Source organism: Pecten maximus, chromosome 9 (genome assembly GCF_902652985.1).
Source record: "Pecten maximus chromosome 9, xPecMax1.1, whole genome shotgun sequence".
Classification (NCBI taxonomy): domain Eukaryota; kingdom Metazoa; phylum Mollusca; class Bivalvia; order Pectinida; family Pectinidae; genus Pecten; species Pecten maximus.
The window spans coordinates 33,583,777-33,600,104 of NC_047023.1; the positions used below are offsets into that span (position 1 = coordinate 33,583,777).

The 16,328-nt window shown below is 37.1% G+C and overlaps 2 non-coding genes across 2 annotated transcripts; both read left to right on the forward strand.

The window, feature by feature from the left end:
- Positions 1–13,952: 13,952 nt before the first annotated feature.
- On the forward strand, positions 13,953–14,024 carry Trnaq-uug. The gene has a single exon. It is a non-coding gene; the product is annotated as a tRNA-Gln (tRNA).
- Positions 14,025–14,911: 887 nt separating this feature from the next.
- Trnaq-cug lies at positions 14,912–14,983 on the forward strand. Its single transcript has one exon. It is a non-coding gene; the product is annotated as a tRNA-Gln (tRNA).
- Positions 14,984–16,328: the final 1,345 nt, after the last annotated feature.

The following is a 16,328-nucleotide window of genomic DNA, read 5'->3' on the forward strand; positions in this document are numbered from 1 at the left end:
ATTAGACAGCATCCTATTACACGGTGATAGTAGACAGCACCCTATTACACTGTGATATTAGACAGCACCCTATTACACTGTGATATTAGACAGCACCCTATTACACTGTGATATTAGACAGCACCCTATTACACGGTGATATTAGACAGCACCCTATTACACTGTGATATTAGACAGCACCCTATTACACTGTGATATTAGACAGCACCCTATTACACGGTGATATTAGACAGCACCCTATTACACTGTGATATTAGACAGCACCCTATTACACGGTGATATTAGACAGCACCCTATTACACGGTGATATTAGACAGCACCCTATTACACGGTGATAGTAGACAGCACCCTATTACACGGTGATATTAGACAGCACCCTATTACACGGTGATATTAGACACCACCCTATTACACTGTGATATTAGACACCACCCTATTACACTGTGATATTAGACACCACCCTATTACACTGTGATATTAGACAGCACCCTATTACACTGTGATATTAGACAGCACCCTATTACACTGTGATATTAGACGGCACCCTATTACACTATGATATCAGACAGCACCCTATTACACGGTGATATTAGACAGCACCCTATTACACGGTGATATTAGACAGCACCCTATTACACTGTGATATTAGACACCACCCTATTACACTGTGATATTAGACGGCACCCTATTACACTATGATATCAGACAGCACCCTATTACACGGTGATATTAGACAGCACCCTATTACACGGTGATATTAGACAGCACCCTATTACACTGTGATATTAGACAGCACCCTATTACACTGTGATATTAGACAACACCCTATTACACTGTGATATTAGACAGCACCCTATTACACGGTGATATTAGACAGCACCCTATTACACTGTGATATTAGACAGCACCCTATTACACTGTGATATTAGACAGCATCCTATTACACGGTGATATTAGACAGCACCCTATTACACTGTGATATTAGACAGCACCCTATTACACTATGATATTAGACAGCATCCTAATACACGGTGATATTAGACAGCATCCTTTTACACTGTGATATTAGACAGCACCCTATTACACTGTGATATTAGACAGCACCCTATTACACTGTGATATTAGACAGCACCCTATTACACGGTGATAGTAGACAGCACCCTATTACACTGTGATATTAGACAGCACCCTATTACACGGTGATATTAGACAGCACCCTATTACACGGTGATATTAGACAGCACCCTATTACACGGTGGTATTAGACAGCACCCTATTACACTGTGATATTAGACAGCACCCTATTACACTGTGATATTAGACAGCACCCTATTACACGGTTATATTAGACAGCACCCTATTACACGGTGGTATTAGACAGCACCCTATTACACTGTGATAGTAGACAACACCCTATTACACTGTGATATTAGACAGCACCCTATTACACTGTGATATTAGACAGCATCCTAATACACGGTGATATTAGACAGCACCCTATTACACTGTGATATTAGACAGCACCCTATTACACGGTGATATTAGACAGCACCCTATTACACTGTGATATTAGACAGCACCCTATTACACTGTGATATTAGACAGCACCCTATTACACTGTGATATTAGACAGCACCCTATTACACGGTGATATTAGACAGCACCCTATTACACGGTGATATTAGACAGCACCCTATTACACGGTGATATTAGACAGCACCATATTACACTGTGATATTAGACAGCACCCTAATACACTATGATATTAGACAGCACCCTATTACACTGTGATATTAGACAGCACCCTATTACACGGTGATATTAGACAGCACCCTATTACACGGTGATATTAGACAGCACCCTATTACACGGTGATATTAGACAGCACCCTATTACACTGTGATATTAGACAGCACCCTAATACACTATGATATTAGACAGCACCCTATTACACTGTGATATTAGACAACACCCTATTACACTGTGATATTAGACAGCATCCTATTACACGGTGATATTAGACAGCACCCTATTACACTGTGATATTAGACAGCACCCTATTACACTGTGATATTAGACAACACCCTATTACACTGTGATATTAGACAGCATCCTATTACACGGTGATATTAGACAGCACCCTATTACACGGTGATATTAGACAGCACCCTATTACACGGTGATATTAGACAGCACCCTATTACACTGTGATATTAGACAGCACCCTATTACACTGTGATATTAGACAGCACCCTATTACACGGTGATATTAGACAACACCCTATTACACGGTGGTATTAGACATCACCCTATTACACGGTGATATTAGACAGCACCCTATTACACGGTGATATTAGACAACATCCTATTACACGGTGATATTAGACAGCACCCTATTACACTGTGATATTAGACAGCACCCTATTACACGGTGATATTAGACAGCATCCTATTACACTGTGATATTAGACAGCACCCTATTACACGGTGATATTAGACAGCACCCTATTACACTGTGATATTAGACAGCATCCTATTACACGGTGATATTAGACAGCACCCTATTACACTGTGATATTAGACAGCATCCTATTACACTGTGATATTAGACAGCACCCTATTACACTGTGATATTAGACAGCACCCTATTACACTGTGATATTAGACAGCACCCTATTACACGGTGATATTAGACAGCACCCTATTACACTGTGATATTAGACAGCATCCCTATTACACGGTGATATTAGACAGCACCCTATTACACGGTGATATTAGACAGCACCCTATTACACTGTGATATTAGACAGCACCCTATTACACTGTGATATTAGACAGCACCCTATTACACGGTGATATTAGACAGCACCCTATTACACTGTGATATTAGACAGCACCCTATTACACTGTGATATTAGACAGCACCCTATTACACTGTGATGTTAGACAACACCCTATTACACTGTGATATTAGACAGCATCCTAATACACGGTGATAGTAGACAGCACCCTATTACACTGTGATATTAGACAGCACCCTATTACACTGTGATATTAGACAGCACCCTATTACACTGTGATATTAGACAGCACCCTATTACACGGTGATATTAGACAGCACCCTATTACACTGTGATATTAGACAGCACCCTATTACACTGTGATATTAGACAGCACCCTATTACACGGTGATATTAGACAGCACCCTATTACACTGTGATATTAGACAGCACCCTATTACACGGTGATATTAGACAGCACCCTATTACACGGTGATATTAGACAGCACCCTATTACACGGTGATAGTAGACAGCACCCTATTACACGGTGATATTAGTCAGCACCCTATTACACGGTGATATTAGACACCACCCTATTACACTGTGATATTAGACAGCACCCTATTACACTGTGATATTAGACAGCACCCTATTACACTGTGATATTAGACAGCACCCTATTACACTGTGATATTAGACAGCACCCTATTACACTGTGATATTAGACGGCACCCTATTACACTATGATATCAGACAGCACCCTATTACACGGTGATATTAGACAGCACCCTATTACACGGTGATATTAGACAGCACCCTATTACACGGTGATATTAGACAGCACCCTATTACACGGTGATATTAGACAGCACCCTATTACACTGTGATATTAGACAGCACCCTAATACACTATGATATTAGACAGCACCCTATTACACTGTGATATTAGACAACACCCTATTACACTGTGATATTAGACAGCATCCTATTACACGGTGATATTAGACAGCACCCTATTACACTGTGATATTAGACAGCACCCTATTACACTGTGATATTAGACAACACCCTATTACACTGTGATATTAGACAGCATCCTATTACACGGTGATATTAGACAGCACCCTATTACACGGTGATATTAGACAGCACCCTATTACACGGTGATATTAGACAGCACCCTATTACACTGTGATATTAGACAGCACCCTATTACACTGTGATATTAGACAGCACCCTATTACACGGTGATATTAGACAACACCCTATTACACGGTGGTATTAGACATCACCCTATTACACGGTGATATTAGACAGCACCCTATTACACGGTGATATTAGACAACATCCTATTACACGGTGATATTAGACAGCACCCTATTACACTGTGATATTAGACAGCACCCTATTACACTGTGATGTTAGACAACACCCTATTACACTGTGATATTAGACAGCATCCTAATACACGGTGATAGTAGACAGCACCCTATTACACTGTGATATTAGACAGCACCCTATTACACTGTGATATTAGACAGCACCCTATTACACTGTGATATTAGACAGCACCCTATTACACGGTGATATTAGACAGCACCCTATTACACTGTGATATTAGACAGCACCCTATTACACTGTGATATTAGACAGCACCCTATTACAAGGTGATATTAGACAGCACCCTATTACACTGTGATATTAGACAGCACCCTATTACACGGTGATATTAGACAGCACCCTATTACACGGTGATATTAGTCAGCACCCTATTACACGGTGATATTAGACACCACCCTATTACACTGTGATATTAGACAGCACCCTATTACACTGTGATATTAGACAGCACCCTATTACACTGTGATATTAGACAGCACCCTATTACACTGTGATATTAGACAGCACCCTATTACACTGTGATATTAGACGGCACCCTATTACACTATGATATCAGACAGCACCCTATTACGCGGTGATATTAGACAGCACCCTATTACACGGTGATATTAGACAGCACCCTATTACACTGTGATATTAGACACCACCCTATTACACTGTGATATTAGACGGCACCCTATTACACTATGATATCAGACAGCACCCTATTACACGGTGATATTAGACAGCACCCTATTACACGGTGATATTAGACAGCACCCTATTACACTGTGATATTAGACAGCACCCTATTACACTGTGATATTAGACAACACCCTATTACACTGTGATATTAGACAGCACCCTATTACACGGTGATATTAGACAGCACCCTATTACACTGTGATATTAGACAGCACCCTATTACACTGTGATATTAGACAGCATCCTATTACACGGTGATATTAGACAGCACCCTATTACACTGTGATATTAGACAGCACCCTATTACACTATGATATTAGACAGCATCCTATTACACGGTGATATTAGACAGCATCCTATTACACTGTGATATTAGACAGCACCCTATTACACTGTGATATTAGACAGCACCCTATTACACTGTGATATTAGACAGCACCCTATTACACGGTGATAGTAGACAGCACCCTATTACACTGTGATATTAGACAGCACCCTATTACACGGTGATATTAGACAGCACCCTATTACACTGTGATATTAGACAGCACCCTATTACACGGTGATATTAGTCAGCACCCTATTACACTGTGATATTAGACAACATCCTATTACACTGTGATAGTAGACAACACCCTATTACACTGTGATATTAGACACCACCCTATTACACTGTGATATTAGACAGCACCCTATTACACTGTGATATTAGACAGCACCCTATTACACTGTGATATTAGACAGCACCCTATTACACTATGATATCAGACAGCACCCTATTACACGGTGATATTAGACAGCACCCTATTACACTGTGATATTAGACAGCACCCTATTACACTATGATATTAGACACCATCCTATTACACTGTGATATTAGACAGCACCCTATTACACTGTGATATTAGACAGCACCCTATTACACTGTGATATTAGACAACACCCTATTACACTGTGATATTAGACAGCACCCTATTACACGGTGATATTAGACAACACCCTATTACACTGTGATATTAGACAGCACCCTATTACACTGTGATATTAGACAGCACCCTATTACACTGTGATATCAGACAGCATCCTATTACACTGTGATATTAGACAGCACCCTATTACACGGTGATATTAGACAGCACCCTATTACACTGTGATATTAGACAGCATCCTATTACACTGTGATATTAGACAGCACCCTATTACACGGTGATATTAGACAGCACCCTATTACACTGTGATATTAGACAGCACCCTATTACACTGTGATATTAGACAGCACCCTATTACACTGTGATATTAGACAGCACCCTATTACACTGTGATATTAGACAGCACCCTATTACACTGTGATATTAGACAGCATCCTATTACACTGTGATATTAGACAGCATCCTATTACACTGTGATATTAGACAGCACCCTATTACACTGTGATATCAGACAGCATCCTATTACACTGTGATATTAGACAGCACCCTATTACACTGTGATATTAGACAGCATCCTATTACACTGTGATATTAGACACCACCCTATTACACTGTGATATTAGACAGCATCCTATTACACTGTGATATTAGACAGCACCCTATTACACTGTGATATTAGACAGCACCCTATTACACTGTGATATTAGACAGCACCCTATTACACTGTGATATTAGACAGCACCCTATTACACTGTGATATTAGACAGCACCCTATTACACGGTGATATTAGACACCACCCTATTACACGGTGATAGTAGACAGCATCCTATTACACTGTGATATTAGACAGCACCCTATTACACTGTGATATTAGACATGACCCTATTACACGGTGATAGTAGACAACACCCTATTACACTGTGATATTAGACAGCACCCTATTACACTATGATATTAGACAGCACCCTATTACACGGTGATATTAGTCAGCACCCTATTACACTGTGATATTAGACATCACCCTATTACACTGTGATATTAGACAGCACCCTATTACACGGTGATATTAGACAGCACCCTATTACACGGTGATATTAGACACCACCCTATTACACTGTGATATTAGACATCACCCTATTACACTGTGATATTAGACAGCACCCTATTACACGGTGATATTAGTCAGCACCCTATTACACTGTGATATTAGACACCACCCTATTACACGGTGATATTAGACAGCACCCTATTACACTGTGATAGTAGACAGCATCCTATTACACTATGATATTAGACAACACCCTATTACACTGTGATAGTAGACAACACCCTATTACACTGTGATATTAGACACCACCCTATTACACTGTGATATTAGACACCACCCTATTACACTGTGATATTAGACAGCATCCTATTACACTATGATATTAGACAACACCCTATTACACTGTGATAGTAGACAACACCCTATTACACTGTGATATTAGACAACACCCTATTACACGGTGATATTAGACACCACCCTATTACACGGTGATATTAGTCAGCACCCTATTACACGGTGATATTAGACAGCACCCTATTACACTGTGATATTAGACACCACCCTATTACACTGTGATATTAGACAGCATCCTATTACACTGTGATATTAGACAGCACCCTATTACACTGTGATATTAGACACCACCCTATTACACTGTGATATTAGACAGCACCCTATTACACTGTGATATTAGACACCACCCTATTACACTGTGATATTAGACAGCACCCTATTACACGGTGATATTAGACAGCACCCTATTACACGGTGGTATTAGACAGCACCCTATTACACTGTGGTATTAGACAGCACCCTATTACACTGTGATATTAGACAACACCCTATTACACTGTGATATTAGACAGCACCCTATTACACTGTGATATTAGACAGCACCCTATTACACGGTGATATTAGACAGCACCCTATTACACTGTGATATTAGACAGCATCCTATTACACGGTGATATCAGACAGCACCCTATTACACGGTGATATTAGACAGCACCCTATTACACTGTGATATTAGACAGCACCCTATTACACGGTGATATTAGACAGCACCCTATTACACTGTGATATTAGACAGCACCCTATTACACTGTGATATTAGACACCACCCTATTACACTGTGATATTAGACAGCATCCTATTACACTGTGATATTAGACACCACCCTATTACACTGTGATATTAGACACCACCCTATTACACTGTGATATTAGACAGCATCCTATTACACTGTGATATTAGACACCACCCTATTACACTGTGATATTAGACAGCACCCTATTACACTGTGGTATTAGACAGCACCCTATTACACGGTGATATTAGACAGCACCCTATTACACTGTGATATTAGACAGCACCCTATTACACTGTGATATTAGACAGCACCCTATTACACTGTGATAGTAGACAACACCCTATTACACTGTGGTATTAGACACCACCCTATTACACGGTGATATTAGACAGCACCCTATTACACTGTGATATTAGACAGCACCCTATTACACTGTGATATTAGACAGCACCCTATTACACTGTGATATTAGACAGCACCCTATTACACTGTGATGTTAGACAGCACCCTATTACACGGTGATAGTAGACAGCACCCTATTACACTGTGATATTAGACAGCACCCTATTACACTGTGATAGTAGACAGCACCCTATTACACTGTGATATTAGACAGCACCCTATTACACTGTGATAGTAGACAGCACCCTATTACACGGTGATATTAGACAGCACCCTATTACACTGTGATAGTAGACAGCACCCTATTACACTGTGATAGTAGACAGCACCCTATTACACGGTGATATTAGACAGCACCCTATTACACTGTGATATTAGACAGCACCCTATTACACTGTGATAGTAGACAGCACCCTATTACACGGTGATATTAGACAGCACCCTATTACACGGTGATAGTAGACAGCACCCTATTACACTGTGATATTAGACAGCACCCTATTACACTGTGATATTAGACAGCACCCTATTACACGGTGATATTAGACAGCACCCTATTACACTGTGATATTAGACAGCACCCTATTACACTGTGATATTAGACAGCACCCTATTACACTGTGATATTAGACAGCACCCTATTACACTGTGATATTAGACAGCACCCTATTACACTGTGATATTAGACAGCACCCTATTACACTGTGATATTAGACAGCACCCTATTACACTGTGATATTAGACAGCACCCTATTACACTGTGATATTAGACAGCACCCTATTACACGGTGATATCAGACAACACCCTATTACACGGTGATATTAGACACCACCCTATTACACTGTGATATTAGACAGCACCCTATTACACTATGATATTAGACACCACCCTATTACACGGTGATATTAGACAGCACCCTATTACACTGTGATAGTAGACAGCACCCTATTACACTGTGATATTAGACAGCACCCTATTACACTGTGATGTTAGACAGCACCCTATTACACTGTGATATTAGACAGCACCCTATTACACTGTGATGTTAGACAGCACCCTATTACACTGTGATGTTAGACAGCACCCTATTACACGGTGATAGTAGACAGCACCCTATTACACTGTGATATTAGACAGCACCCTATTACACGGTGATATTTGACCTTATGCTTCATCTGGCTCATTTGTTTATTTACAATGTGGCGTTCTTCATAGAACTTTATTTTTACAACTTTAACTAACAATTAGTAACCATAACAAAAACATTCAGGGTACACTTTAGCTAATTTGTTACAGTCAACTTGTATTTGGACCTTTCCTTGTGTGTAAAGCACATTTTTAGAGGTTGTTGGGGGCTTGATTAAAAAAGTGACATCTTTGGACATATTGAAGTTTCAGGTCCTTGTACGTTAGCTAAGCATCCTGTTGATTAACCCTCAAAATGTCGTCATCGTGATGACCTCATTGCGACACTTCGTTATTGGCTTCAAAGGACATCCTGTCAATCATTGCGATTAAGTTATGCATCAAAATGTTCTCTTCCTCCCTAACGATCACTTCTAATGTTTGTATCATCATAATGTACTAAACTTGTTTAATACATTCATCAATTCAGCTTTGCCGGACCACTCGTGTTCGATGTTTTATACAAACTCTCCAGATTCTGGGTTTTTACAGAGCTTTGGTTCGTTTTATATCTAGAGAATTTCGTTTAAGTAACAAATAGTTAAAGGAGATATCAATATAATTCAAACATGTATAATATTGACGGTCGACGCGTCAACTGAACACACATATTCCTGCCATGCCCTATGCACTTTTGACTACGGTCACCAGCTTGCGGCTTAGACTAATTCTACAGACACTTCCGGGTACCTGTGGGGTGTACTTTTCCCAATTCCTATAATCTGTCATATGCGCGACCTGTCGTTGAGGGCGGTCTGTTTGATCTGGTCGATATTTGACATATTTATTACTAGATTTAGGGTATAGATTCGGTCCAGTGGTCGGGTATGGGGCCACGCCGGAACCAACAGCGGTCGATAACCAAGTGTGTTCGAATCCTGCATGGTTGAAATATAGAATTAATCAAGATGTGCGGAAAGGAAAAATAAAACAAAATAAGGAAAAGATTAATAAATGTACATTTCCATTACGTTGCGATGTAATCAAACTTTCACTATTCCGAAGGAAATGGGGGTTTGTAATCTAATAAGGGTGATTAGCGTTAATTACCAGGCAATATTGATAAATATGGAGTGTTATCAGCGGAAGACTTTTTTTAATTTCAATTTTATAATAGATTAAATCATTCTAATTCATTTTCTCGCTTTAATTGTATGCCACGGTGTTGATAGAGATCTAATGATGTAAACACATCAATTAAAAGCATTTATCACATCAGATAAAAGTACACAAGTTCTGTAACACGACCACAATTTTCCCGCTAACTATAAGGGTATTTATATTAGTTATTTTGTAGTCAATAACCAATCGTAATTGATATCAATGGCATAAACCATATCATTGTATTTCAATGTAAAACAATATTGTGATATTAGTTATTATTGTAGTCTAATAAAATCATGCCATCATATATTTTCAAACTTTATATAACATTGTAACACTTTATGTGTGTTGTTTGTTATGTTACTTCGAACTACTTTGTACTTACAAACGTCCAAATAAAAGAACTGAATTGCTATAAAATTGTTTTTGGTGCGTTATTAAAAATGTTAAATCTCACTTAATAATATTAAACCTCACTTAATAATATCATATCTAACTTAATGATATTAGATCTCACTTAATGATATTAAATAACATTTAATAATGTTAAATCTTACTTAATAATATTTAATATAACTGAATAATACTAAATCACATTTAATAATGTTAAATCTCAGTTAATAATATTTGATATAACTTAATAATACTAAATCTCACTTAATAATATTAAATCATATTAATAAGGTTAAATATCACTTAATTATATTAAATCTGACTTAATAATATGAAATCTCACTTAATAATGTTAAATATCACTTGATAATATCAAATATCATTTAATAATATTAAGTCTTATTTAGTTATGTTAAATATCATTTAAAAATGTTAAATCTCATTTGTAATGTTAAATCTCATTTAAATATTGATTCAAATAAATATTGTTTTAACTTATTGAATTTCGTATTTAAAAATAATCTATTAATGTCAATGCGAACATCTCTTTTTTTTAAATGCCTTTCTTTTTATAAATCCAGAACAATGATTATTGTTACCAACCTTGTGTATCTAAACATTGTTGTATTTGAGAAGCGAGGGAAATCATCCGAGTTTCCTTAGTTACGGTCCTCGTCGGCTGAATATTTTATAAACAAAACCTGTACACAATTGAAGCCAAGTTAAAGCCACATACGTCCTAAGAAACATATATCAATGTTTACATTTTGAGCTTTTTACAGTTTTCGGACTTGAAACATACCTAACAGATTATCGTGAATCAGAAACTGAAAGAAAATGTGTATTTATGAAAGTATACGGTAATTCCCAAAAATAATAACTGTGGCTGCCGGACCAAGTTTATCTGAAAATTAGTCTCACAATGCAACGGCAGGTTTTACAGTCCATACAAAATGGCGAAAACGCAGACAGATTCTGCCAAAAAAACAAAAAAGACGCAAAAATGATTGGCATCGGCTAAACTCGAGTATTTCCTTAGGAAAGGAAATGGTTCGTTGGAAGTTAGCGAGAAAAGAAAAGGGAACAGACTCGAATTCCGATTTTACCGGACACCTATTGGATTGCAGGTTAGCTTTTGAACATTGTCAACTTCACCAATCTAAAATGTTATCGATGTTTTGATGTATGCATATTGCTACATTTCAAAATTAAGTATCTTAATGTAAACTTTGTTTATTTTGTTCAGTTATTACGCGAATATTCTGTTAAGATGTTTAAATAAAAGCATTATTATGCACAGTTCACGTATGCAACGGCCATGTGTGTAGTTTATGTGCAGCGCACGTTGTTATAGCCTCGTTCTCGGCTCCGTAACAAATCTCGCGATAAATATAAATGCGGCGAGTTATTTTTCGGCATAGCTGTATAATATTCTTTTGGCCCTGGATAAGACGCGACAGGTGGCGTTACTGGTCAAGATGAAGTATGTGATTGGTTAATGTAGCGGTAAATGCACAATCAGATATGCAGTTAAAAACGAAACAAAGTTAAGATTGAATGCAAGCTTAATAAGTGGATGTATCTTTTCAAATGACAAATTCATACAATTACATTCCTGATTCAAATGCAGACTTATTATCACCAAAAATGATTCAAACTGATATAATTTTGTTATTCGTTCTAAAACGCAGTAGTTCGTTAATTTATTTCACCAGCAGTTTATATACAGTGTAATTATAACCACCAGCATTAAAAGTATGTCGTTTATCTTTTTTAAAGAAATATTTCTTGTTATACACTGATGTCTCAAGGACTTCCCTGTTCAAGCGTCCAGGCCAGTGGTCATTTTAATGTTAGGAGAGCATGAATGAGCATCTTGGATTGCCATTAATACATGTGTGCAACTAGAATTTTAAGTTGTTTGGGAGTATGTGGCTTTAATTATGACCTGTATCGAGTGAATTTAGTCAAATCATCTTCATGTGCATGTAGTTACCCATGCGAAAAATCTTTTCATTATTTTTCCAATGTCCAATTACATGAATATTAGACGTGAAATGTTTGATAAGCTGTTACACCTTCAGTCTGTACGCCTAAACTTATTAATGTTTTATTATTATGTTGAATTTCTAAAACAGATCAAACTTTATTCAATTAAGTGACCGTTTCTAAGCAAATCATTCGTGTGAACAGGTACATGTTTTTTTCCTATCCTACCTTTGTCACTTAGAGTTTACAATTTGATGATATCAATATTGTGCATTGTTCATATAACAAGTATATCATTTGCATGGCATCGTACTAAAGAGCTTTAGATCGGTCTTTCTCCCTTCAATTCTTCTTTCCTTTTCTTTTTTCATAAATTATTAGGTATACTTTGTCGCTATTACAATCTTTGTAATATATATTTATGGAGAGGGCTTTTATAAGTTGTTAGAAATTGTGCCCAATCCAATTGTGTTTAAACAATAAAATACGTTCAAACCAAGCGAGGGAAGTATTGAAGCCATGTATATAAGTCCGTATCGATAGTTTACCCTTACATGTACTGGAGATGGCCCAAATAATCCCTACTTTGTCAGCAACATCAAAAATAAGGCGTTACCACTTTGATCCAAAACATTTGATGCTTTTCAATATTTCTTAGAAGTGTATATATGTAAATATAAAACATCATCTGATAGATCAATATTATATGTTGTCACAATTGTAACTGTTGTCACAATTTATTGATTTTATTTATTGTAATAATCATATCTCGGAGTCCGGTATAGAGGATCAAAAGGTCCTGAACTGGTAATAAAATTTATCTTATCTTATCTGAACTGATTTTGGCTCTGTGACGTCACCTCCAAACGTTGATAAGTAAAATCCATATAATGTAACAAACAAAAAAAATCATGTACAGGTAAGTATATCTAAACATAGTAACAGGTTCTATGGTGTAATGGTTAGCACTCTGGACTTTGAATCCAGCGATCCGAGTTCAAATCTCGGTAGAACCTATTTATGTATATATAACATTTATTTTTATTTGATTTATTAATATATATATTTTTGTATATTTTCGGTCGAGTTTCTTGTTGTCGCTGACTCGACGTTATCTGAAGTATTTAGATAAGTATATGTCAGACGAAATAGTTATACTGAATGATTAGATAAGGGCTTTCTTCGTCTGTACAGTCAGATATTTATATATATTAGGAATCCTATGTAATATTAATAATCATGAAATAGTGTATTTATATAAGGCACACTAACCCATACTGATATCGACATTCCAGGTTTTAGTTTAGTTTAAACATATTTTATTGCAAAAAGTTTACAAACGGATTGGGAAGAAGTTATTACAACTTATGTGATCACCCTTTCCTTAATAATGTCCAAAATAAAGAAGAATATACAATTGGTATATTATACATAAATTTACATTATAAGCCCTTTTTTGGATGGAGAAAAAGAGAAAAAGGGAAGAAAGAGAAAGGGATGAGGAGAAACGGAAGGGTGAGGAGAAATGGAAGAAAAGAAGGGAAGAGAATAAATAAGTCTTATTATTAATTGAATCTATTGCTAGTTTTGATGACAGTATGGATATGCAAGAATATTTCTGAATTACATTCAAACGATAAATCTTCGATACTGAATAAAAGTAAATATAAATCGCAAGGTATTTCTAAATTCATATTGTTCAGGTGTCGCATAAAGACGTTTCTCTCAACAGTATGATGATGGCTACATTGAAAAAAAAAGTGATGCACATTTTCACATATATATCCACATGAACAGCTAGGGGTTTCCACAAGGTTTACATTCCAGGTACAGAGTACTCTATACTACACGTACGTGTATATAATAACTATTAGTCCTATCTATATTTGTGTGTGTAAGAACCGGTTCTATGGTGTAATGGTTAGCACTCAGGACTCTGAATCCTGCGATCCGAGTTCAAATCTCGGTAGAACCTGAACCAATTTTTTTTATTTTGTCCTCTCTCCGTAATATAACCGCTTTATAAAATAGACGAAAGTACAGACGTATATGAAAACACAAAAATGTAAAAGCCAAACTTTACATGAAATCCCCGAAAAAAGTGAAGCAATATTGTTTACTTGGGAACGTTTTAATTTTTTAATTTTTTTAATGCATATCAAAATCTACCGAGCGTGTGTTAATCTGACAACAATTTGTAACTTATAAAATGAAATGCACATGTTGGCAGATAAAAAAAAATCTGTATATCTTATTTTCCCACACAACAGCTTATCGGGACCGAGAATCCGAATAATGACATATTACTGATCAAGTCCTCATCGAGGTCGTATCGGATTTAAACTATTTAGCATTTCACTTGAATACGGACATGTGCTTTCAATAATGATAGGTTTAGACCTCTAATATATTCCATGGTCCCTGGTACAGAGGCTATAAATCCTGGGACTCGAGCCCTTTAATAATCGGTCAGAGACGGATCCAAATCCGGGTTTCACCGAGCGTAAATTAACCCAACAGCTTATACCGTTGATGAAACGCATAAACATTCGCCATACAGTGTGTTCGGTTCTTATTTGGACATTTTATTGCTTTCCGCGTTGGTGGGAAAAAGACTTAGGTCACTGGGAAATGAGTATTTAAAGACTAGGGTAACGATTTGGTCGGAAATTAAATGCTGACAAAATTACCTGAGCCTCCAGTTGTTAGAGAGGAGAAAGAAAATATTCAAATCAGTATAATACTTGTGTAATTTATGTACTGACGAAATAAAAAGTTCAAAGGGATTATGTCATCTCATACATCACGTTAAACAGCATGAATTCAAATTAGAACGAATTGTCTAACACCGGGACATATCCCAAAAGTCAACTAGTCTTTCACACGTGCCGTTTTATATTGAGAGGGACTGCCCGAAAACTACTCGAGCGAAAGCAACAACTCCACCTGCCTGTACAAATGTAAATATCGAGTCATAATAAATGTTTTGATGAATCCCTTTGAATAACTGGTTTTAAGACTGTTACATGAATACCAGCAAGCTTTTTGGTTTTAACATATTACTTTGCCAAAAAAAAGCGACTACAGTATTGGGCACAAATTACAGCAACATTATACTGTCAACGCCCAATTCTCCTAAAGACACATTCTAAATCAGAATTATAAGATTGCTGCAACCGAAAAACGACACGAAAAGAACAAACCGTGATCTATGTTGGCTGATTTCTGCCGTTTCGTTGTTTCGTTTTGTCGCCTCGGCAGAACGATCATCTTTGTTTTGTCGCCTTGCTAATTATCGTCAATTCGTATGTCGACATAAC